The sequence below is a fragment of the Lepus europaeus genome, chromosome 3 (assembly GCF_033115175.1).
Source record: "Lepus europaeus isolate LE1 chromosome 3, mLepTim1.pri, whole genome shotgun sequence".
NCBI lineage: Eukaryota > Metazoa > Chordata > Mammalia > Lagomorpha > Leporidae > Lepus > Lepus europaeus.
In genome coordinates, this window is record NC_084829.1 from 7,915,903 (window position 1) to 7,942,564 (window position 26,662).

Consider the following 26,662-nt stretch of genomic DNA (forward strand, 5'->3'; position numbering starts at 1 on the left):
CAGATTCCAACTCTGCCAAGAGGGCAGAAATGGTTCCTAAACATAAGAATGTCAGGGGAACGTTGAAACGTTTTCTTATGTTAAATACAGATTCAGGTTGGTTAAGCTGGGAGAGTTATTTTTGCACTGAATATAGTGAAGGAGAGCATAAAAAAATAGACCCCTATACTAAAGAGCCTGATTTACAACCAAAACTTCCATAGACTCTTACTTTCCATGGCTTATTATGGTTCATTTTCCTTTCAGACCTTTGGTCTTCCACTGTAGGGACTGTCGGAAATGTGGATCCCAGGAGAGGAAGATGGTGGCTGAGTAAGACCCTCTAGTGATCAACTTCCCGCAGAGGCACCAACGTGAACAGACAGGTGCACTGAGTCAACTTCATGGAGCTCAGGGAGCCAGGTGAGAGACCCCAATGCCTCGTTTTGGCCTGAGAATAAGCAAAGATGCATCGAAGAAGGAGAAAGAGCCTCGCACATTATCCCTGGCCCAGCTCCAAGGAGCACAGGATGGAGAGAAACAACTCCTGCTTGGGAGAGGGAGAGGGAGTTAAGTCCAGCACTTGAAACCCAGCACCAAGCTCGTGCCAGACAGGGCTGATGGCCAGGATCTGCAGACTGAGGTACCCAAGGGACTGCCCCCCCCCGACAAACCCCAGAAGACAGCACAGCAAGATACCAGCAGCAGGGGGATACGGCTGGAAAGCAGCTTGGGACTTTGCCTTGGAGTTCAGAGCCAGCCTGCTCCAGTGAGATCCAGCACCTGATGAAACCCAACGCCTGTACCTTAGATCACCACTTGCAGATGGAGCCCGAGACTTGCCCCAGCATCAATGAAACAGACATGTTTCAGCGTGTACAAGCCTTCCGTGGGCCTGGCATGCACCCCCAAAGACTGCACAAGGCCTGGTGACTGTGACACCCAGACGTGACCCAGTGTCACCCACATCAGCCAGGGGCCGCCTTCATCAGCCCTCCCCCAGTCTTGGGAAGAGAACCACACGGCTATGTCTTGTGACTCAGTGTCAGCATGGTAAGACCCGACGCTGGGCAGATCCTCATGGTCCCCTACCCCTGGTCAGTGGCTATGGATAGAGCCTCCGGACCTGCCCCAGTACCAAGTGCAATCCCATGGCCCCAGGTGAATAGATTTATATCCCAGCCAGCATTGCCTGTGGCTGGTTGCAGCTGTCTCAGACTGGGAGTCCATTTCAGCAGCTGATGGCCCTTAGCAGTGTGGGCTTTGGTCCTACCCTGTGCCAGGCCAGTTTGGGCAGGCTGAGGGCTTCGACTGTACTGTAGCATTGAGGTGTTGGTGGCCAAAGGACTAGGCATCTGGGTCTTCCGTAGCCCCAGGAGGAGGCTTGCTGATCCTCTAAGGACATGCGTATACTGAAAGTAAAGGGTAGAATAAAGACATTCCATGTAAATGGAACCCAGAAGGAAGCAGGAGTGCCATGCTTTTATCAGAAAACATAGATTTTAAATGAAAAGCAGTAAAAAGAGACGAGGAAGTCTTTATATAATGATAGAGGAAATAATTCAGAATGAGGAAATAATGATTGTAAACACATAGGCACCCATATCAGAGTACCCAAACATATAAAGCAAATATTAATACTCCGAGAGAGAGAGACTGCAATACAACTAGAGTGGACTTTGCATCGTATTTTCAGCAACAGATAGATTATTCAGACAGAAATAGCAGAGTGAAAGCAGACCCTAGATTGATCAGACCTAACAGATATCCTCAGAACATTCCATCCAACGGCTGCAGGATTTACATTCTCTACAGCATATGAACATCCTCCAGGACACATACGCTAGTTTGATCAAGTTTTTAAAAATAGGAATCATATTGACTATCTTTCTGACAATGCAAAAAAATGCAAGCAATAACAAGGAAAGCCTTGGAAACTATATAAATACATGTAAATTAAATACCTTACTCCCAGGGGCTGGCGTTGTGGCATAGCGGGTAAAGCCACCGCCTGCAATGCCGATGTTCCAGGCACTGCTCGTGTCCTGGATGTTCCACTTCTGATCCGGCTCCCTAATAATGGCCTGAGAAAAATCAGTGGAGGATGGCCCAAGTGCTTGGGCCCCTGCCACCCACATGGAAGACCAGAGGAAGCTCCTGGCTCCTGGCTTAGGCCTGGCCCAGCCCTCGCCATTGTGGCCACCTGGAGAGTGAACCAAAAGTTGGAAGATCTCTTTCTCTCTCTCTCTCTCTCTCTCTCTGTAAAACTTTCAAGTAAATAAATAAAAATATTTTTAAAAATTTACTCCCAAATGACCAATGAATTAAGAAAGAAATTAAAAATTTTCTTGAAATGAATGAAAATGGAGGGGGCAGCACTATGGCATAGCAGGTAAAGCTGCCGCCTGCTGTGCCAGCATCCCGTATGGGCACCGGTTTGGGTCCTGGCTGCTCCACTTCCGATCCAGCTCTCTGCTATGGCCTGAGAGAGCAGTGGAGGATGGCCCAAGTCCTTGGGCCCCTGCACCCACGTGGGAGACCCAGAAGAGGCTCCAGACTCCTGGCTTCCGATCACGCAGCTCTGCCATTGCAGCCATCTAGGGAGTGAACCAGCAGATGGAAGACCTCTCTCTCTCTCTCTCTCTCTGCCTCTCTGTAACTCTGCCTATCAAATAAATAAAAAACCTTTTTACAAAATGAATGAAAATGGAAACATAACACACCAAAGACTATGGAATACAGAGAAAGCAGTACATGCATAAAGGGGTCCCAATGGCATTTTAAACACTGAGCCAAATTCTCACTTCCTGTTGTATACTTGAAGCCACCTTGAGGTCACCTTTAGTACCCAGCACAATGGAGACACTGTAAATAGTGGTTATACCGTATTGTTTAGGGAAGAATGACAAGGGAAAATGTCTGTACATGGGCAGTACAGATGGAATAAGTATTTTTTCCCAAATACTTTTCACCTGCAGTTGGTTGATTCAAAACCCATGGATATGACCAGGGATTCAACTTTGTCCAGTCTTTGCCCCCAGCTTCTGGGAGTTTTCTTTAAGGTCTCTGTTTGCCTGGGGTTCTGGGTTAGGCAGATATAAACAATATTAATGTGGGGGCAGGGGGAGGAGCTAACTACACTCACCCATGTTAGAGGTACAGAAAGCTCAACTGTGTGAGCGACTGGGCCACTTGTGGAGAGACTAGAGACTGAGACAGACCATGTGGCTATCAGTCCTGCTAACCTCGTGGAAGCCCACTCGTGACTGTCAACACTGAGGCCGGGGGCTGCTTCCCCACCTGCCAGTGTTCCCTGCACATTGTCACAGGTCCCGACACCCAGGGACAGTGGACGCTCCTGTCTGCTGCTTCTTTGGACTTTGCTCTATGCATTCCTTCTCTCGGCAGATGTTAATTTGTATCTTTCCTTGTAACAAGCCGTGACCATGAATATAACATAACAAGGGGGAGAATGGGAGCTCAGAGAATTTAAACAGCTCACTGTGGTCATTTAGGTGGAAAACAGTGAAATGAACTTTTAACCTGTGAATAACACAGCACCAGGACACAAACAGGAACATTTGTGTAAAAAAAAGTAGAAAGAGGGGTGGGCATTGGGCACCCTGACACAGCTGGTTAAGCCTCTGCCTGAGGCATATGCATTCCATATTGGAGTGCTGATCAGTCTGAGCTACTCCACTTCAGATCCAGCTTCCTGCTAATGTGCTTGGGAGACAGCAGATGAGGCCCTGCCAGCCCCATGGGAGACCTGGATGGAGTTCCTGGCTCCTGGTTTCCACCTGGCCCCACCCTAGCTATGTAAGGCATTTGGGGAGTGAACCAGCAGATGGGAGAGCTCTCTCTTTTTTGCTCTCTCTTTCTACCAATCTGTCGCTGCATTTTAAGTGGATGAAAGTAAACATTTTAAAAAAGGAAGATGTGTCCAGGGCAGACGGCCTAGGCTTGCTCAGAGCTCACCACTCTGCTTGTGGCCGTGGCGCCGGGATCACTGACGTGGGCAGAGGAGACCCCTACTTGCAATGACCCAGGAGACTGGTGCAGGCCACATCCTGTTCAGCCACTGCCCCTCAACACCACGGTGCTGAGTCAAAGCCACAGCTGGAGTTCTACTTTGCTTTCCTTCTTTGCTATTGCTCTTTGTATTTATATAAGGGTACCTCAAAAACCTCATGGAAAATGAAATATTTTATAAGATTTATTTATTTATTTGAAAGGCAGAGTCGCAGAGAGGCAGAGAGAGAGAGAGAGAGAGAGAGAGAGAGAGAGAGAGAATGGTCTTCCACCTGCTGGTTCACTCCCCAAATGGGCTACAATGGCCAGAGATGGGCTGATCTGATGTCAGAAGACTCTTTCAAGTCTCCATGTGGGTGCAGGGGCCCAAGGACTTGGGCCATCTTCTACTGCTTTCCCAGGCCATAGCACAGAGCTGGATCAGAAGTGGAGCAGCCGGGACTAGAACCGGTGCCCATATGGGATGCCGGCACTGCAGGCAGCAGCTTTACCCATTTCACTACAGCACGAGCCCCAGAACATGGAACTTAAATATAAATTTGTTTTGGTGAAGAAAACTTCTGAAATCCATGCATGTGAAGGGTTTTCAAAAGGTTCATGGGACATTTGAAATCCTTACATAGTTTGTTTTTTGCTTTTTTGTTTGTTTGGTTGGGTTTTTGTTTTTTTGTTTTTTTTTGTTTTTTTTTTTTTTGCTTTTTGACAGGCAGAATTAGACAGTGAGAGAGAGAGAGACAGAGAGAAAGGTCTTCCTTTCACCCCGCAAATGGCCACTACAGCTGGCGTGCTGTGCCGATCCAACGCCAGGAGTGCTTCCTCCTGGTCTCCCATGCGGGTGCAGGGCCCAATCACTTGGGCCATCCTCCACTGCCCTCCCGGGCCACAGCAGAGAGCTGGACTGGAAGAGGAGCAGCTGGGACAGAATTAGGGCCCCAACTGGGACTAGAACCTGGAGTACCGGTGCCGCAGGCTGGCCCATCGTTTTTTTTTTGTTTGTTTTTGTTTTTGTTTTTTTTTTTTAATAATGCAAACTTTTATGAACTCTTTGAGTGTCTCATAAAAATATGGAAAGATATTTATTTATGCCTGCAAAGCAAACATAACTCAGATTTGAAATTATTGTTCTTTTTGAAAAATACGTACCAAAATGCAGACTGATCTTTCCCTTACTAATGGATTTAACTTCCATTTCCGTTAGTTTAGTTCTGAGTTTTTGTGCCCAGTTTCTGTTCTAGATGGTGTGTTCACCATCAGGTATCAAAAAAGTCAGCATAGTCTTTATAAGAAGAGTATCACTAGGATAAAATGGCTTGTAAGTAACCATTAGGATGGTTACTACTGAAAAAAGGAAATGACAAGTGTTGGTGATAACGTGAAGAAACTGGAGACCTTGTGGTTGGTGGGGAGGTAAAATGGGGAAGTTACTATGAAAAGCAGTGCAGCAGCTCCTCAAATAGTTGAAAATAAGATTATCACATGATGCAGGAATTCTACTTTCTGGTATGTATCAACGAGATACTTATGCATCTCACAGCAGAATTACTCACAATACCAAAAAGTGAAAGCAACCTAACTGTCTATCAACAGATAAATGGATTGTAAAAATGTGGCATATGCATACAACAGAATATCACTTAGCCTTAAAAAGGAAAGACGTTCCGATTCATGTTACTTGAGGACGTGATGCCAAGTGAACCAAGCCAGTCAGTCACCAGTGCACAAACACCGGATGACTCTAGCTGTGTGAGGTAGGAGAGGACTCAGAACCACAGAGACGGGAAGTAGAATGGTGGGTGCCAGGGCCCGGGAGTTAGTGCCTAATGAGCAGAGTTTCAATTTTGTGAGATACGGGAGTTCTGCGGATGGATGGTGGTGATGGGTGCAGAACCATGTGAATGTACTTATGCCACTGGCATGCTCATTTAAAAATGGTGAAGAAGAGCAGTTCTATGTTATATACATTTTACTGCAATTTTTTTAAAAAGTTCCTTCTAAGTAGAGACAACTTGGGGGCCCTGGAGACTCAGGCTCTCTCTCAGCAAGCAGAGTCGCTGTGCTAAGAAAGTCTTAGGATCCGATTTTGTATTTCAACATGTCATATTTAGAGTGGTTCTAAGATAAAACATATTCAAGTCCTTTGTGGAATGCTCATCTAAAGGAAAAAATAGTTCACTCAAGAAAGAAATGATATCCTCTCAGATGGAAGAGCAAGGAAAACATAAGGTGCACAGAAATAGAATGCAAACAGACGGAGTCCAGGAAATGAAAAGCAAGTGTTCAGAGGTCGTACGTTGCAAGGAGAGCAGCTGCTGTGGAACGCTTGGAGCAGAGGAGGATGCAGTGTGGATTGCCTTGGAGCCTGTGGTGCCAGGAGCCCACTCTGGCCAGATTCTTAGGCGATCAATCAGAGCAGAGAAAAACCAGCCCCACAATTATGAATCAAATGAACAAAACCACAAAAGCACAGGAGCAGCCTTTGGCCTAGTGGTTAAGGTGCAAGCACCCCAGATCAGAGCGCCTGGGTCGGATATCTGGCTCTGATGGTGACTCCAGCTTCCTGCCAGCGCAGATACTTGGAGGCAGCAGAGGTGACTCAAGTAATTGTGTTCCTGCCACCCATGTGGGAGCCCTGGGCTGAGTTAGCCTAACCCATCTCTGGTTGTTTCTGGCATTTGGGGAGTCAATCAGCAAATGGTATCTCTCTCTCTCTCTCTTCTCTATCCTACCCCAATTAAATAAGTAAATACGTGTGTAAAGTCACACTATGTTGCACTACAGCGATAGTGTTAATACTAGTACCTCTATACCCTCGCTCCCTAAAGATGCTACCTCATTGAGGTTGAAGGGCAGGAGCTGGCCTTGGAAAACCATAATACTTCTATACTTGGGTGCACTAAGATAGGTTAATAAAGCAATTATTTTAATAGTCAAATACTTCCAAATATGCCATACATTTAAGTACCTATTAATGATATCATCACATTGGTCATTCCACAAATATTTATTAAGCAGTTTCTCAGTGGCATGTGTCTTCTATATGTTTGTTTATTTAGAGACAAGTAAGAACTAGTCATTGCCCACAAGTGGAGGAGGCAGGGAAAGAACAGACGCACAGTTCCAACAGGCTCTGCTGAGTGCTGTGTATGTGTGAATACAAAGAGAGAATCCCACACGATGTGGCCACAGAGCTCAGGACATGCTGCCTAGAGGAGGGTCCTTTGAGTTCTGAAGGAAGAACATGAGTTATCGGAGAGAAGGGAAAGGAGATATTGGAGGCAAAGACAACATTTTCCAAAGAGCCGGAGGAATAAGCACACCCGTCCGGGCACACCCCTCTGTGGGTGTACACAGCAGAGTACAACAGCACGTCTGAAGCACCAAGTGTGTGGTGGCATGGTGACAGATAAGATCAGAGGGGAGATGGGCTGGGTAAGCCAGAGCACAGGGGGCACGTGGCCCAGGTATACTCACAGGTACTGCTTTGTTTTTAGACTACAAAACATGACTTCCGTAGTCCTAACAGATCACCTCGTATCAGAATAGTCTTCCCCCGTAGAGGGTTATAAAGCTGGACAAAATCTATGAAGCCAGTGTGTTTTGGCATTGGACACAAGGCCATCACAGAACTGTGACCCCTGAAAGAAGGGGCACTCGGGAGCTACGTCCTTAATTGCTCTGGCCGCTGCCCAGGGACAATTTCCTGACTGTGGTACAGGCAGCTGGACCTGAGCTGAGGAGGTGGGGACCAAGAGTTCATGGCTGTTCAAGTTATGGGAACCTGTGAGGCCAGGGCACAAGAGAAGTGGGGGCAAAAGCAGGCCCTTTGCCAAGGGTAGGGCTGTCTCCACAGAGTGAGACCACAGCAGACTCACCAGACAGTAATGGTTAGAGGGTGGAGAAACACAAAGTCCTGATACTGACCCAAGAAGAAATAGAAAATCTAAATAGTCCTGTATCTACCAAGATTGGATAACTACCTCCTCATAAAGACCACTCCAGGTCTGGGTGCCTCACGTGTGGACTCTGTGGAACATCTGAGGGAGAAATAATCACAATCAAATAAATTCTTTCAGAAAGTGGAAGAAGAAGGAAGCTTCATAACTCATGTAGTGAAGCCAGCATGACCCTAACACCGCGATCTGACAGGAGACCACAGAGCTGAGGGGTTCGGCACAGTATCCCTCAGAAACATAGACGCAAAAAATGAAACCAAATCCTGTGATATACAAACAGGAAATGACTGTGCGAATGTTCTCCCAAATATGCAAGATTTGTTTTACATTCAAAAACCAGTAAATGCAACTCCACACATTATGAAATCAAGGGAAAAAAATCATAATCTCGAGGTATGAACAAAAGACATTTCTAAAACCAAAAAAACTCAAAGCAAACTCAGAGTTGAAAGAACTTCCTTATTTTTATAAAGAGCATTGATAAAAAACTTGTAGCAAGTGTGATACTTAAAATATCAATTTTCCCCAAAGAATAACTAAGTAAAAAATAAAAATATTCATCACTTCTATTCTATATTGTACAGGAGGTCCTACCTGGTAGAAAAAAATAGAATTAAGGAGCTTAGAAATACAAAAAAGAGAGGAACTGAAACTATCTGTTTCAGTGTGATCATGCTCATTGAAAAAATCCTACACATCTGAGAAACATTTATTAAAATTAGTGGATAAATTTAGAAAGGACACCAGCTATGTGATAGGCATACAAATGTAAATTCTCTTTACTAGCAACAGATAATTAGTGAATTTTAAAGTAGTACATTTAAAATGGCAGCAAAATCATGGGATAGGAATACATTTAATGAAATACACGCATGACTTCTGCACTGAAATGCACAAAACATTATTACAAGATTTAAATAAATGAATCAGGAAGTCTAAACAGAAGACATGTACCATGCTTATGAATGCTATTTGATCAGTTCTCCATAAACTGATATATAGAGTTGATGCAAACTCAAACAATATTCCAGTAGATTTTGTTTGAAAAGTTAATGAACTAATTTCTTTTTTTTTTTTTTTTTTTTTTGGACAGGCAGAGTGGACAGTGAGAGAGAGAGACAGAGAGAAAGGTCTTCCTTTGCCGTTGGTTCACCCTCCAATGGCTGCCGCGCTGATCCAAAGGCAGGAGCCAAGTGCTTCTCCTGGTCTCCCATGGGGTGCAGGGCCCAAGCACTTGGGCTATCCTCCACTGCCCTCCCGGGCCACAGCAGAGAGCTGGCCTGGAAGAGGGGCAACCGGGACAGAATCCGGCGCCCCAACCAGGACTAGAACTCGGTGTGCCGGCACCACAAGGCGGAGGATTAGCCTATTGAGCCGCGGCGCCGGCCTAATGAACTAATTTCAAAATTTATATGGAAAATTTTAAAATATTTATTTATTTGAAAGGAAGAGTTACTCAAAGAGAGAGAGAGAGAGAGAGAGAGCGAGAGCTCTGAGATCTCCTCCATCTGCCGGTCCACGCCCCAAATGGTTACAACTGGGGCTGTGCCAGGTTGGAGCCAGGAGCCAAGAACTCCATGCAGGTTTCCCACATGTGTGGCAGGGACTTGAAATACCTGTTGCTACTTTCCCAGGTGCATTAGCAGGGAGCTGGATCATAAGTGATGCAGCTGGGACTTGAATTGGCACTCATATGGGATACTGACACTACGGGTAGCACCTTAACCCACGGTGTCACAATGCCAGTCCCTTATATGACATTTAAATAATTTAGAAAAGTTTAAATAATTTTGAAAAAACAAAAAGCTGGTGGCTTTATATTGCCTGACTTTAAGACGTTTTATAAAGCCACAGCAATTAACACAATGTGGTCTTGCTGATGGGCTAAACATGCCAGCCAATGGAATAGAATAGAGTCCAGAAATACATCCACCTATATGATCGATTTTTTTCAAAGCCACAAAGAGGCATCAATGGGAGGAAAGACAGCCTTTTTGACAAATGGCATCTGAACAACTGGATATTCATATAGGAGAGAAATGAATCTTCAATCCGAAAACTTTCTATTCAGAAAAATTACTTTAAGACGGTTCCTTGGCCTGAAGGTGCAGCCTAAAAATGTAACATTTCCAGAAGGAAACATAGGAGACAAATTTTATTCTTGGATAAAGATTTTCAAATTGCTAAAAAGAATTTAAAAATCATTTACCACTGAGGGGGCCAGTGTGTGGTGTAGCAAGATATGGATGCTAGTTCAAGTCCTGGCCGCTCCACTTCGAATCAAGTTCCCTGCTAATGACCTGGGAAAAGCAATGGAAGATGGCCCAAGTGTTTGCTCCCGCATCCACATAGGAGACTGGGCTCCTGACTCCTGGGTTCAGCCTGGTCTAGCCCTGGCTATTGTGGCTATTTGGGGAGTGAACCAGCAGATGAAAGACCTCTTTCTCTCTGTGTGTGTCTCTCCCTCTCCTTCTGTAACTCTGTCTTTGAAAGGAAGGAAGGAAGGAAGGAAGGAAGGAAGGAAGGAAGGAAGGAAGAAAGGAAGGAAGGAAGGAAGGAGGGAGGGAATAAGGGAGGGAGGGAGGGAGGGAGGAAGGGCAAAGAAAGATTTTATAAACTGGACTTCATCAAAATTTAAGACTTTGGCTCTTCAAAAGAAATTGAGTCTGATGATTGTTTTCATGGTGCATATAGATCAACACTTACCAAATTACGCTTTATTTTACAGTTTACATTACTGCCAGTTATACTTCAACAAAGTTTTAAGGAAGAAGAATTAGAAATAAAGGTATCATGGCAACTAAAAAAGCCATTTAAAAATAAAATACAGACTAAATATGTACTGTGGAGAAAATACAAAGGCAAGCTACAAACCAAGGGAAAATATTTGAAATGAATGAATCTGACAAAGCAGTTGTATTGAGAATACACAAAGAACTCTTACTACTCAATAATGAGACAAACACAAAATAACATGGCTTGAAAACTAAAAACACACGTGCTTCTCAAAAAAGATGTACAAGTGACCAAAAATAACATGAAAGGATGCTCGATACCGTTAGTCATCAGAGAAATGCAAATTCAGACCGCAGTGATACCACCAACACCCTGGGCAAGCTAAGAATAGGCTAGCAATAATCTCACAAGTGGGATCCAAGAGGTCAGCTCACAGAAACACAGTGGAAGGGTGGTTCCCGAGCCTCGGGGGCGGGGGAAGTGGGGAGCAATGGGCCACGGGTACAGACTTGCAGTTGTAATAGGAAAAGCTCAGGAGGCCTAAGGTACACGTGGACTATGTTAAGCAGTGATGGGGTGAGCATGTGGCCCAGTAGTGAAGTAACCCCCTGGGACATTTGCATCCCATAGTAGAACAACCGTTAGGGGTCCCAGCTGTATTCTGCTTTCTATTCGGCTTCCTGCTAATGCACACTATGGGAAGCAGCATGTGGTGGTGCCAGTAGTTGGGTTCCTGCCAATCACGTGGGAGACCCAGATGGAGTTCTGGGCTCCTGGCGTCAGCGTGGCCAAGCCCTGACTTGCAGGCACTTGGACAGTGAACCAGTGAACAGACCATCTCTCTCCATTTGTCTGTCTGTCTGTCTCTCTCTCTGTATGTGTGTCTGCCTTTCACATATAATGAAAATAAATAAATAATAAATAGCTTTAGAACAGCAATAATGTGTTGTATACTTGATATTTGCTGGGGTGGGTGTTGTAGTGCAACAACTTAAACCACTGCTTGGGCCCCTGCACCCACCTGGGAGACCCTTATGAAGCTCCTGGCTCCTGGCTCTGGTCTGGCCCAGTTCTGGCTGTTGTGGCCATTTGGGGAGTGAACCAGCTGATGGAAGATCTCTCTCTTTCTGTCTCTCTCTAACTCTGCCTTTCAAATAAAAAATAAAAATAAATAAAAAAGAACACACCCTTACAGAACACCAGTGGTGCAGCTGGATCACCCATACTAATGCAGAACTTGGGCCAACCTGGATCACCTGGCTAAGCCTTAGCTTCCTCCCTATGCTGTCACTTTGTCAGGGTTAAATTAAATGAGAAAACCCATGTCAAGCTTTTAGAACAGTGGCTGCTATAAATGCACAGTGCTATTACCATCACTGCAGGCATTTGGTTTAGTTCTATCAGGGAAGTCCTGCTGTCTGTCCTTCCCAGGTTGACAAACAGAGTGAAATACACACGAATGGCCAGTCACTCCTATAAACTCACACATCCATCAGCCTTGTCTTTAACACACGGTGGTTATTAGTGAGGGACAGAGTCATCAAACCACACCCCTAGGGCTGGGGTGCCTGGAGATAGCGTCACCTGGTGTGCTCACTGCTGGATGGGGGGATTGAAGGGGTCTCATGACAGAAGGGGTCCTGTGACTGCTGGATGGCGGGATTGAAGGGGTCTCATGACAGAAGGTGTCCTATGACTGCTGGATGGGGGGATTGAAGGGGTCTCATGACAGAAGGGGTCCTGTGACTGAGGGACACAGCAAGCAAGAGGGCACTGAGAGAGGTGGAGAGCGAAACACAAGAGCAGCAGAGACAAAGCAGAGTGGATTCAAGAGAAGGGGGAGGAGCAGGCGAGGAAGGGAACTCAAGAAAACTTCATGTGAAAATTATTTTCTTAAATCCACACACGACCTAGGGAAAGGACACAATGGTTGTTTTCAACCAAAAGAACCATTGGACATATTCTGTACGCCCCCCACTGGACACAGAGCTAATTCCAATGGCAAAGAGAAATCCCAAGTCAGTAGAAGAGCTTCCTGATAGTCAAGGCTGTCCAACAGCGGAACCGAGAGTGATAGGAGCTAGTGAGGGGCCCGCGCTGTGGCGCAGTGGGTTAACACCTTGACCTGAAGCACCGGCATCCCACATGGGCGCCGGTTCTAGTCCCGGCTGCTCCTCTTCCAGTCCAGCTCTCTGCTATGGTCTGGGATAGCAGTAGAAAATGGCCCAAGTCCTTGGGCCCCTACACTCATGTGAGAGACCTGGAAGAAACTCCTGGCTCCTGACTTCGGATTGGCGCACCTCCGGCCGTTGCGGCCATCTGAGGAGTGAACCAGCGGATGGAGGAGTGAACCAGCAGATGGAAGACCTCTCTCTCTGTGTCTACCTCTCTCTGTAACTCTTTTAAATAAATAAAATAAATCTTTAAAAAAAAAAAAAAAGAGCTAGTGAACACCAGGGACCCTGGGTGACACTTGCAGAGTTAAGACCCTGGTGACAGAGAGGTCTTGGGAATCGCTGGCTTGTGTATTTCAGTTCCCAGCTCTGATACTGCTGTTATCCAGAGTGTTGTATGTCCTTTACAGGCAACTTTTCGTTATGCATGAGTGGGCTCTTCCTGCTAAGGATCTAATGAAGTCTTCACAAAACAGACTGCAGAGTAGCTATGGTGGTGCTCTGGTTCGCAAGCTGATTCCTCTGCTGACTTCCCTACTGGCTGTAGCCATCAGGTTAGCAGGAATGGGAAGGGGGAATTCTGAAAAGAAGCCCAGCTAACGCAGAGGAAACACCAATGACAAAGCACGGTGCATTTCGGCTTCTATCCGCCTCCATTCCTCAGGGTGAGGAGGGAGATAGGCAAAGAAGGCAGAGATCCTCACCAGGCCATGCTGTGAGTTCTATGGGTGGCAGCCAGAGTGCGGTGGGTGGGAGGAGGAAGAACAGGAAGCCAGATGAATTTTCAGGTGCACTAGACACAAGTATTTGCACGTAGAGCTTGCAATCTATTAAGTTCATTTGGATCAAATGCTATCCTGATGACCGGAAACTGATAATTTTGGATAAATTACAATCAAGAACTATAATGAAAGTGTATCTTCAAGCCAGCATATTATACTGACTTGAGGCTTCAAAAATAGCTCCTTATAAAATATTCTGAGAAAGTTGCTGAACGCTCTCAGATTGGGTCGCCATCCAAAAGTGATTTTTTTCCCCCCTGCAGGACTTAATAAGGCATTCAGCCATGTAAGGGCTGCCTGCCTACGGAACAGCAGCCCCAGCCTGCAGAGGGCTCCTGGCTGCTCCTGACTCTACGTTTCATTGTCATTGCCATGCTCAGCCCCCCACTGCAACACTTGAATTCAGAAGGTCTCCTACAGTGCCCCCAGGCTGACTGTGACCTTGTGTGTTATGAAAACACAGGAGACTCACTCACCACCCTAAATAAACAGAAGGAAGGTTTATTCGTGGACACAGAGAGGAGGATATGGAGATAACAAAAGAGAGAGATTGAGCCACAGAATATCAAGGAGCGGCATCCGGGAGGTTTAGTCTTGAGCTCAGACTTCAGTAGGAAACCAGTATGTCCCGTGGAGGCTCTTCTGGGAATACCATGGGAATCGGTGCAAGAAGACAGACCGGCTTCATTGCCTGGTTTATCACGCTGACCTCCCGGGAAAGGCTGTTGATGCTCTCCCAGGGCTTCTAGAAGGCTTCCCACATGTGAACTCACGGCAAACTCACGCTGAACCAATGTTGGCCCAATTTCTCCAATTTCAGAGCTTGACATGAGGAGCAAATAGTTCTTTATGGTCCTGAAGTCCATCTCCAAAATCCATGCTGTCCACAAGCACATTCCCTTGGCTTCTTCTCTATCTGCTCCCAGAATTCTCTCTTCCCTTGGCCCCCTCTCAGTCTCCCCAGCCACCTCCCAGTTAAACCCCAAAACTTGCATTGCAAGATTCCTGGTGGCGGTCTGTTCCAGGGCACAGGGAGCAGATTCCTCCAAATCATGAGTGATGATTTTTGATTCAGAGGGGCTGAGGTGGACTAAGGTCCTTTTGTGTGATTCAACTCAAATCCGGCCCAGACGTTCCCACCCAGGGGGCACACACTGTGAAGAGGTGTGTAGAGTTTGCCCTGGCCCTGAGTCTAACTCTTTTGAGATTTTGCAGCACTCGCTATTGGGGCAGGGGGAGTCTAGGTTCAAAGAGGCTGGAAAGTGACCTAAATGATGCTGGAGAGGGTAAAGGTTGAATCAGAAATCTCGACCTTTCACACCCAAGACCTTGATTTCCATTGGCCATTATGGGAGACTTGGGACACACTGATTTGGGAAATGCAGCCAAGTATGATTTTGACCTTGGGCAGGCTGGTGGAAACGCCATTGGTAGATACACTAAGGAGACCCGGATGCAAAATCTGGGCTGTGCACTATGTTTTCGTGGAGACAACCTATGAGGTCTTTCCGCCCAGTTCCTGGCATGGAGCTTCAAAACCCAGTGGTACTGACTGATGGGAATGCCTTTGTTTCTCTAAGGAGGGATCCCTGGGTAGGGACTGCTCGCCAGGAAGACCAACCATGAGGTCAGCGGGTTGGGGTCCGGGGCCACCCTGATGACACCCAGGGAGGGGTGGGGAGGTGGAGATTGAGCCTAGTCAGGTATGTGGTCAGTGATTTACTCAACCGTGTCCACACCATGACCTCCAGCAAACACTCTGCATTCAAGGCTCACTGGAGCTTCCCCATTGGTGAAGACATGGATGTGCAGGGAGCGGGAGGCCTGGATTCTGTAGGAACAGGACGTGGAAGCTCTGCTTTGGGCACTCTGGTAGCTCTCGTCCCGTGAGTGTCTTCCATCTGGCTGGTCCTGAGTTACGTTTTTCTACCAGTGCTGCCGTCATGTATCCTATATAAAATGATGGGGCATAATGGGTTAAGTCATTGTCTTAAAAATTGAGTTGTCCTCAGCTGTAGGAGTTTCTCTAGTGAATGACTCACCCGAGGAGCCATGGGCACCCTCACAGGCACGGACAAATTACTGTGTTGGGAACCCGTCGGTCGCAAGTGCACGGGGGCTCCCAGAATCGTGGCTGGTGTCAGAAGTGAGGGGAATCCTGTGGAAGACCAAGCCTTGCGCCTTGGACTGTGACGCTGAGTCGGGGAGTTGGTCGCAGGACACCTACTTTGGGGTGCACACAGAGCATCTGCCCACTGCCTGCGGGGTCCACACATTATCACACAACCATTCCAGGCCACGGAGGGAGTTTTGGAGGCCTTGCTCCAAATAGAAAATTACTGAACTTTTAAAATTTTATTTCTGAGGATTCCAAGTCATTGAATGACCATAATTAAGGAATTCTCAATGTGTTAGGGGTAATGCTTTTGTTTAAAATTTTATCTGCAAAATCGCCTTTGTGTGTGACATCACTTTAAGGATAACCACTTAATTAAAGAGAAAATAAACTCAATCTTTAAAATTTAATATGTGAAATTATAGCTAAGAGGCTTTATTGCTTTAATTCAGCCACCAATTTTTAAGACAATGACTTAACCCATTATGCCCCATCACTTTATATAGGATACCTATAAAGACTTAAATTGAGCTATAAATACAGCACTTATGGTAAATATGAAATACATAATTGTGTCTTTGAAATATTCACAGAGTTGACCCTCGGGACATAGGGGGTTAATAACAGATTTTTTGGGGACTTTGAAGAGGGAAGTGGCACTGACACACTAAAGCTAGATGTCCACGATCAGATATTACCCCACTTCAGAAAAAGGGACACAATAGTTCAGCGCGTCTTCTGTTTGAGCACATACAGCCACAGAGGCTTAATTCACAGTGTCTCTGCTTCCCTTGACTTTTCCAATGATTTGCCTTAAACATATTGAATGTTATCACTTTTTCCTAAACACTTTTCCATTCCAAAAATATGCCGATCTCAAAACATAACTGTACTTACAATAAAATGTCCAGATGAGGGTAAAATCGCTAAGGGAGGACAAAATCCCACTTTGTTCCATAACAAGCACTCTGAAAACAAGGCTTGATGTTTCCCATCAACTGGATTTTGAAAAAGAATTGGTCACTAACCACACCTTAGTCCATTCTGTAGTGACAGGAATGGCTTTCTCTCTCTGTCTCTCATCTCTACACACACACACACACACACACAAACACGCACGCACACACGCGCACACACACACGGCAGCCAGTGGAAGTGGCTTTCTCTCTGTCTCAGTCTCTCTGTCTCTCCTCTCTCCCCACACTCACACACACAGTCACACATGCACACACATACACACACGTACACACACAGGGTGGCTGATGGAAGTGGCTTTCTCTGCCTCTCCTCTCACACACACACACACACACGCGCACACACGGCAGCCAGCAGAAGTGGCTTTCTCTCTCTCTCCTCTCCCCCCCCCACACACTCACACATGCACACACGCACATACACACACGCACACACACAGTGTGGCCGATGGAAGTGGCTTTCTCTGACTCTCCTCTCTCACACACACACACACACACGTGCACACACAAGCATGCACACACACGCACATGCACTCACACAGGGCAGCCGATGGAAGTGGCTTTCTCTCTGTCTCTCCTCTCTCTCACACATACACACACACGTGCACACACGCGCACACACAAGCATGCACACACACGCACATGCACTCACTCAGGGCAGCCGACGGAAGTGGCTTTCTCTCTCCCTGTCTCTCCTCTCTCTCTCACACATACACACACACACACGTGCACACACACACGCACACACGCACAGGGCAGCTTCTACAGAGCGAGCAGGCTTCATTCTCCTGCTGAGTCCTGTGCTGCCAGGTGGAGAAAATCCCGAGGACAAGGCGCTGTCATCAAGGTGGCAGGTTAGCGCCACGACACGGAAATGGGCAACAAGAAAGGGATACCAACGATTCTGAAGACCCCAAGAGAGGGCCCTTCAGGCCGAGCTGGTGGGGGCACACGGAAGCACGGAGCCCTCCCAGGAAGGCAGGCTCAAGGAGGGAGGGCTGCCCCCGTCCTCCGCCCAGCAGAGTGTGCTGCCAGCAGGCACCTGCAGCCTCCGGCTTCCAGACGAAGTACGCGGCTCCCCACCTGCCTTCCAGATGGCCGGCCCAGAGGAGGCGAGAGCCACAAAATGCACGATTGTATTTTAAGGGCTCTGGGAATGGAAAAACCCCTACAACAAGTAAGTCAAGTCTATGTCTCTACGACCTTAAAGTTGCTTGGGTTATCTATGAGGGTCCTTCAAACACTTCAGGGGGAAAATGGAATTAAAAGATAAGTTTATTTGGGTACAACAAAATTCGAAATCCATGAATAGTTCACTTTTGGAGATCACTTGCATACATGGATTTAAGCTTGTGGCACCAATACAAAGTTAATTTTTAACCCTGTTTTCCTTGAACTTCTTGAAGTCCCCTCGTTTATGAAGTGAGTGAACTGTCCAATGCAAGAAATGCTACTGCTGTGCTCAGATGGTTAACCAGTCTTGATCAGACCAAGAGACTAATGACAAAAATGCTGACGTGGGAAGAAAGTAGGCAGTGGGAGCTGAGGTTTACCAGCCCTAGCCAAACCACAGTCAGATAGCTACAGCCCATGCCTGCATCAGTGCAGGCCACCGTGTGGCAGCTCCAGCAGCACCTGTTGACCCTCCACCCCACTGCAAGACAGCTGCGGCCACGCCCTGCTGACAGCTCGGCCACGCCCACCTGGCAAGTTCTTTTCTGAGCACTACCCAGACTCTGTTCCCTGCGCCATACCCTCCCTTTCTGTGCACCACCAAGCCCCACCCCTTCCCTTGTGGTGGAACCACACCTTCTGCAGTGTTGCACATGTAGCACCAGTGGTAGCTGGAAATGTCCAATATGGCTGCAGGATGTCCTTATAATAAAATGACCATGGAGGTACTGGTGCTGTGGTGTAGCAGGTGGGGTCACTGCCTGCAGTGCCAGCATTCCATATGGGTGCTGGTTCGAATCCCGGCTGCTCCTCTTCCGATCCAGCTCTCCTATAGCCTGGGAAAGCAGTAGAAGATGGCCCAAGTGCTTGGGCCCCTGCACCCTTATGGGAGACCTGGAAGAAGCTCCTGGCTCCTGGCTTCAGATCAGCTCAGCTCTGGCCATTGCAGTCATTTGGGGAGTGAACTAGTGGAATGGAAGACCACTCTCTCTCTCTGCCTCTTCTCTCTCTGCGTAACTCTGACTTTCAAATAAATAAATAAATATTTTTAAAAAATGACCATGGGAGCACCCCTACTCCCATCATGCACCTGATGCCATGACACTTCCAATATTTCCAAAAAAGTCCACACAATGGGCAGCACTCCAGTCTCACCCTGAACTCCGCCCCTTTTGAATATTCAATTAAGCTCCACCCAAGACACTACTCACTATGCCTCCCCATAGTATAAAAGGATGGCCCCAACCTTGTTGAGGATTTTTTTCTGGCTTGGGGTCTTTTGGGTTTTGGCTCCTTGTACATTCTCTCTCCAGCTGGCCTGCACTTCTCCCTTGCTTTGAACATATCCTGTTTCCGTGCACATCACACTTTGAGTTCCATCATGCATGGAGCGGAGTATCTGGAATTAACCCAGCCGGGAACCCCACTGCTCAAAATACAACTAAAGCATGCAGTCTTTACCCAACCAAAGCAATCTAGCTAAGCCGCACCCTAACTTGCCCAAAACTTGCCGAAAATATGTTGTGTGATGTAAATATGGCCTTGTTGGAGGGAAGAGTCACAGTCCACTAAAGACCCTCTCCTCACGGCATTTAAATGACCACCATGTGAAAGAAAACACCCATGTATTAAGAGCAAGGAAGGGCCGGCACCGAGGCTCACTAGGCTAATCCTCCGCCTTATGGCGCCGGCACACCGGGTTCTAGTCCCGGTCGGGGCACCAGATTCTGTCCCAGTTGCTCCTCTTCCTGTCCAGCTCTCTGCTGTGGCCCGGGAGTGCAGTGGAGGATGGCCCAAGTCCTTGGGCCCTGCACCCCATGGGAGACCAGGAGAAGCACCTGGCTCCTGGCTTCGGATCAGCGCAATGCGCTGGCCACAGTGCGCTGGCCGTGGTGGCCATTGGAGGGTGAACCAATGGCAAAAGGAAGACCTTTCTCTCTTTCTCTCTCTCTCTCACTGTCCACTCTGCCTGTCCAAAAAAAAAAAAAAAAGAGCAAGAGCAAGGAAGGAGGTAGCACCTGAAGAGAATGGAGTAGGCACTTGGCTTAGTTTTGAGGCACCACCATGGAAGCCAGCATCCCACATGGGAGCGCCCAGGACTGAGTCTGGCTCCAGCTTCCTGACAATGCACACTCCAGGGGGCAGCAGGTGATGGCTCAAGCTCAAGTACTTGAGTCCCTACTATCTGGGTGGAACACCTGGACTAGCTACTGGCTACTGGCTTCACATGGTGTAGCCCCAGCTATGCGGCTATTTGGGGACTGCACCAGCAATGGGAGCTCTCTCTGTCTCTGTCCTCTCTCTCACCTTCAAATAGAAAAAAAAAGAAGATAAATAACTGGTTTTGTTTTTAACTTGAAGGGGAGAACGTTCTGCCTTTCTTTAGGTGATGGACTTTATAGTCTCTGTGCAAAGGTGAGCAGAGCACACAGCATTAACACACAGAATAGCTAAGCTGCTGAGTACCAACATGGGAGCACTCCTGTGGAACGGTCCCTATGTAAAGATTAAGTATCCAACCACTCAGCAGGCTGTATAACATTTGCTCTGAGTCACTGTCGAAGAACAAGCTGTGTCACTGAAGACTGATGAAACAGAACTCAGATTCCTGACTCTCCACCGCCCTCGTCTTAATCGTGAATAATTGACCCTTTTGTGCAGGCTTATACAGCGCTTTAGAGTTGACGTGATTTATGGTACAGTGTTGAGCTTATGGTTAAAATAGTAAATTCCTTTACAGAAGTTCTAGGAGGAGCAGGCACTGTGGTGCTTTGACTTAAGCCACTGCCTGCAGTGCCGGCATCCCATATGGTTCCCGGTTTGAGTCTAGGCTGCTCTACTTCCAATCCAGCACCTGGGAAAGCAGCAGAAGATGGCCCAAGTGCTTGGGCCCCTGCCACCCACATGGGAGACCTGGATGAAGCTCCTGGCTCCTGATTTAGGAATGACCCAGCCCTGGCCCTGGCAGCCATTTGGGGAGTGAACTAGAGGATGGAAGATGCCTCTGTGTGTGTGTGTGTGTAACTCGATCTTCCAAAAAATAAAGAAATCTTTATTTAAGAAGAAAAAGTTCCACGAGATCCTAAAGGACCCTTTTAGAGCAAATCTACAATGGAAGCTGTCAAAGGCGATGCCTACCCACGCACCTCAGGACTGGAGTTAAAGGCGGCTGCAAAGCGCTGTCTAGAACCCCACGTCTCCCCCGAAAGGCAAGTTTTCTAAGTTTTCTAAGTGAAGAGAGCATCTGAGTTCCAGATGCTCTTTAGGCGGCTCAGGACAACTAGGTCCAATTACTAGGCTGCCGTCAATTGGCTGTCTAGATTATCAAATCGATTCGTATAGAATTCGTAGAGAATTAAGGATGTGCCAACAATTGAGAGGATGAGTTACATCAACCCCCAGCTTGGAGGGGGACGTGAGACACTGGCTTCTCACACCCGAGGGCCTGGGCACCGCTCCCGGCTCCAGCTCCCGCTGATGCAGGCCTGGGAGGCGGCAGGGAAAGCTCATACAACACTGGGTCCCCACCACCCACGTGTTGACCTCCTGGCCCCAGTCTAGCCCTGTCTGTTGAGGGCATGTAGGGAGTGAACCTGCAAAAAGGAAGCTCTCTGTCTGCTTCTCAAAGCTTTTTTTGAATCAAGGAAATTATTTAAAAAAATCTTACATGGACTATCCCATGCTTTCCCAAGAGCCACTACTAAGGATCGCTTTCTCTCTTTAAAGGGTGGCTCGCCTGCATTCGCCGCAAAGTCAGGTACTCCTGACCCGGCCCAGGAACAAACGGAGCTTTGCCTGCGCTGACCGCGTGGCCTGGGCGTCCCGGGCGCCCTCTGCTCATCGCCTAAGGCCTCACCCCCTGTCTCTGCCTCTTCCAGGGGGGCCCGCCTTCCAGAACGCGTCTGGCTCCGGCGTGCGCGCGGGTGGGGGCGCCCTGCCTGTTATCTCTGTCTGGCAAACAGAGCCCCCGAACTTTGCAGGGCACGGAGGATGATAAGGCACTCTGAGCCGACGGTGCCAGAGCTTCTGGCCCGGGCTCTGGGGAAGGCCATTGTTGTCGCGGGGCCGTTATCTGCCGCCTGGCACAGGCAGAGCGCGTCCCCCCGGGGTGGAATCCGGCGCTGGGCGCGCGGGCCGAGCAGAGGCTCGGAGGAAATAGCAGCCGGTCTTGAGCACAAAAAGAGAAACGTTTCGGATGTTTGTGCTCCGCGGCTCAGCCCGGCTTTATCTCCCTGCGCAGCCTTCCTATCAGAGAACCGCGGAAGCCAGCAGTTTGTCCGCGGGGAATCGGCCTCGTGTTTACGGGTGGCTGACATCGCCTGGAAAGTGTGATCTGGTGCCGGGTGCACTGCTTTCTCTCCCTGCTATCTCCGTCATTCGGCCCCCTCTTTGTCAGACGCCACGGTCTGGGAATTCCCAGTCTACCGAGACATTTCTTGTCTGCCCCCCTTCTGCTGTGGCCTGGGGGCCCGCCTGCTCCGGACAGCAGACGGCTCGGCTCGGACACCGAGTGCAGGCCGGCGGCAGGGCCAGCGCCCCCTTCCCAAACCCCCTGCAAACGCAGCTCCTTGTTGCGCACAACCCAGCCCCGGCGCCGGCCCCGGGGCGGACAGAAGGTGGATCTCAGTGAGTCCGCAGGAACCCAGATGGGGCCCACAGGGGGTGCGCGTTCATCTGTTGAAAACTGGGCGTGTCACCATCCAGACTCCCGGGGACACGCAGGGGCGGGGGCTGGCCACCTCCCCGACATCTGCAAAGGCCGAGTGTGTGCCTGTGTGTGTCTAGGCGACACCTCGAGGTTGAGATCCGAGGAGAGATGTGACTCAGGGACATCTCATCCGCACCCTGTGGTGACCGAGTCTTAAGACAGTGCCCACGGCACTCTGTTTCCTCCACAGCATTCTGGTTTTGCCCTCTCGGATGTATTAATAGCTCCCCTTTCATGTTCAGAATGGTCTTCATTCCGGCAGGTGAATGGCCCCACCAGTGCACAGTTGATGGGATTAAAGATGAGCTTTCTGGGCCACTCAGCTGCACTGTTGAGGTCCCTTTACCACCTGGGCTTTTGCTTAATTTGGTTTCAACAAACACAAGCTAAGTGTACATAGGGCAGGTACCGTCGCCGCGCTGAGCAGAGGGGACCACATGAACATGACAGCGCTCACCGCAGGCCTGCACTGCCTGGCGGGAGGGACAGACTTATCTCTGGGCAACCACGTAGCTGTGTCAGCGCAGGCAGGCCACTGCACAGCACCTCGGCGCTTGCTCTCAACGTCAGCTTACCCAAAGAGCTGCCCACTCGCCTGGAGAATGATCCAGGGGACGTCTCGTCTTGCAAGAGGGGCTGGGGGTGGTGGCAGCTGCAGTGTGCACAGGGGGCTTCTGGAACCCGCAGAGCAGGTGCACTGCTCACTGAGCTTCATGGCCACACTCAGCACTGGGAAGGCAGGGTGTGAGTTGGGCACACGAGATCACCTCCATTTTTAAAATTTAAATTATCTATTTGTTTGAGCTTGGCTACTCCCAAACATATAAACTAAATCCACTCTAAAGAAACTGAAGTCCTAGGCCGGCGCCGTGGCTTAACAGGCTAATCCTCCACCTTGCGGTGCCGGCACACCGGGTTCTAGTCCCGGTCGGGGCGTCAGATTCTATCCCGGTTGCCCCTCTTCCAGGCCAGCTCTCTGCTGTGGCCCGGGAAGGCAGTGGAGGATGGCCCAAGTGCTTGGGCCCTGCACCCGCGTGGGAGACCAGGAGAAGCACCTGGCTCCTGGCTTCGGATCAGCGAGATGCGTTGGCCGCGGCGGCCATTGGAGGGTGAACCAACGGCAAAAAGGAAGACCTTTCTCTCTGTCTCTCTCTCTCACTATCCACTCTGCCTGTCAAAAAAAAAAAAAAAGAAAAAGAAACTGAAGTCCAGGAGTCTCAGTCCTGTCATGGGTTAGAGCATGCCATAAGCCAGGTAGCTCTTTTAAGATTTTTTTTTAAAATTTATTTGACAGGCAGAGTTAGACAGTGAGAGAGACAGAGAGAAAGGTCTTCCTTCCATTGGTTCACTCCCCAAATGGCTACCATGGCCAGTGCTGTGCCGATCCAAAGCCAGGAGCCAGGTGCTTCCTTCTGGTTTCCCATGCGGGTGCAGAGGCCCAATCACTTGGGCCATCCTGCACTGCCTTCCCGGGCCACAGCAGAGAGCTGGACTGGAAGAGGAGCAACTGGGACTAGAACCTGGCGCCCATATGGGATGCCAGCACCGCAGGCAGAGGATTAATCAAGTGAGCCACAGCGCCAGCCCCAGGTAGCTCTTAAACCATAGAAATGCCTTCATTATAGGGCTGGAGGCTAGGAGAGGTCCAAGTTCAAGGCCTGGGCAGAGCTGGGAGGATCTGCTTCCTGGTTCCTAGATGGTGCCTTCTTCCTGTGCCCTGGCCATGAAAGTGACAGGGCAGCTCCGTGGAGCCTCCCCCTCCACCTCGGGTCTGTTTATTGATTTGAGAGGCAGAATTGCAGACAGACAGAGGGAGATCTTCCATCTGCTGATGGAAGCTGGAGCTGGCTTGATCCAAAGCCAGGAGCCAGGAGCCTCTTCTGGGTCTCCCATGCAGGGCAGGGGCCCAAGCACTTGGGCCATCTTCCATTGCTTTCCCAGACCATCAGCAGAAATGCTGGATTGAAGAGCAGCAACAGGGACATGAAAAAGCACCCATATGGGATGCCAACGCCACAGGCGGAGGCTTAGCCCACTACGCCACAGCACCAGCCCCTGGAGTCTCTTTCCTAAGCCCGCTTGTGGCACTCATGAGGGCTGCACCCTTATGACCTCATCACCTCCCTAAGCCCCCGCCTCCTAATACTATCACTTTGGGGTTTGGGATTTCAGCATGGGGATTTTGAAGGACACAAGCACTCGGACCATAGCACCAGCCTTTTAGGAGTTGAGTATGAAAAATTCTGCCTGATTCAATTTTCACTCAGGCCTCTGGCCATTTCCCCTGCAGTCTATTAACAGTCTTTACACTAATGCAAAATTTATTACTTACTGAGTTTTCTCATTATTTTTTTAGTGGCTGAGCGGACGTGCCTGTGCTCTTAAACGCTGTGCCTGTTCATGCACTTTCTACAAAGAGCTCTCCCGTCTCCCTTCTTCATGTGATGAATGGCCACTCATCCATTCAGATAATTCACATGCCAACTCCTTAGGAAAAACCAATCCTGGTCCCACGAGGCAGGACCCGTCCAAACTCTGCAGATTGATCCATGGAGGCACTCGGTGCGGGGCACAGCGATCTGTCTGTAAGTCGCTGCCCACAGCTGCAGTTTGAACTCCTGACAGCCAGATGCTGTCTCTGAGTCACTTCTAGCACAGAGTTCAGCACACGTCATGTACTGTTTCAACAGATGCAATCGTAGATTTGGAAAAATCTTTTCTAAAAAGTATACAGCTCAATACATTGTCCAGAGAGAACAGACCTGTGCAGCTGCCCAGCCAGATCAAGAATGATGAAATACCTGCCTCTCAGGAGCCCCGCCTTGTGCCCCCTCCTGTGCCTGCCTTCTTCACTTCCCGGGGGCAAGCACTGTGTTGAGCTCTGCTAAGTTTACCGTTGTGAACATTACGTACGTGAAGCCATCTTTCGCTGAACATGTGCTTGCAGGGATCATCCACGCCCCTGAGGTCTCTGAATTGTTTCATGCTGGGAGCTGGGGCAGCATTGCAGTCTAGGACTACGACTACAGCACCGTTTGTGTCCCTACTGCTGGGGGCACTTGGGTTCGTTCCGGATCATGCTCTTATAAACAGTGTTTTACGTGCCCATGGGCACACCTTTCTGTTGGGAGTGGACTGGCTGGGTTGGGGCAGACTTTTGTTCAGCTTTGGTAGATAAAGCCAGACTGGCATGTGTGGGTGTACATGTGTGTGCAAGTGTATTAGAGAGCAAGAGAGAGAGAGAGTAATACTGCATTGTGGTTTTAACTTGATTTCCCCATAACTAATGAGCCTGAATATTTTTCATAACCTTCCTGCCCACCTGGATAAACTCTGATGTATTTTCTGTTCAAATGTGTTGCCCATGTTTTTTTTTTTTATTTTTATTTTTTAAGATTGATTTATTCATTTGAAACGCAGAGTTAGAGGCAGAAAGAGAGAGAGAAAGAGAGAGAGATCTTCTATCACTGGTTCACTCCCCAGATGGCTGCAATGGCCAGAGCTGCACCGATCTGAAGCCAGGAGCTTCTTTCAGGTCTCCCACATGGGTGCAGGGGCCCAAATATTTGGGCCATTCCCTACTGCTTTCCTGGGCCATAGCAGAGAGCTGGATTGGAAGTGGAGCAGCCAGGACTCTAACTGGAACCTATATGGGATGCCAGCACTGCAGGCAGCGGTTTTACCCACTATGCCACATGTTTGCTATTGGGCTTTCTAATTTTCTCTAATTACTTTGACTATAATTTTTCATAGTTATAGATGTTATTAATATGATATCCTACTTTGTAGCTTGTCTTTTCACATAAATAATTTTTAAATTCAATTTATTTTTATTTATTTGAAAGGCAGAGAGACAGAGGAAGAAGAAAAGGGAGAGGGAGAAAGAGAGAGACAGAGATGGAGAGGCAAAGATCTTCCATTTGCTGGTTCACTTCCCAAATGCCCACAGTGGCCAGGGCTGGGCCAGGCAAAGTCAGCAGCAGGACCTCAGTCTGGGTGACCCATGTGGGTGCCAGGGCCATAACCTCTCATTTG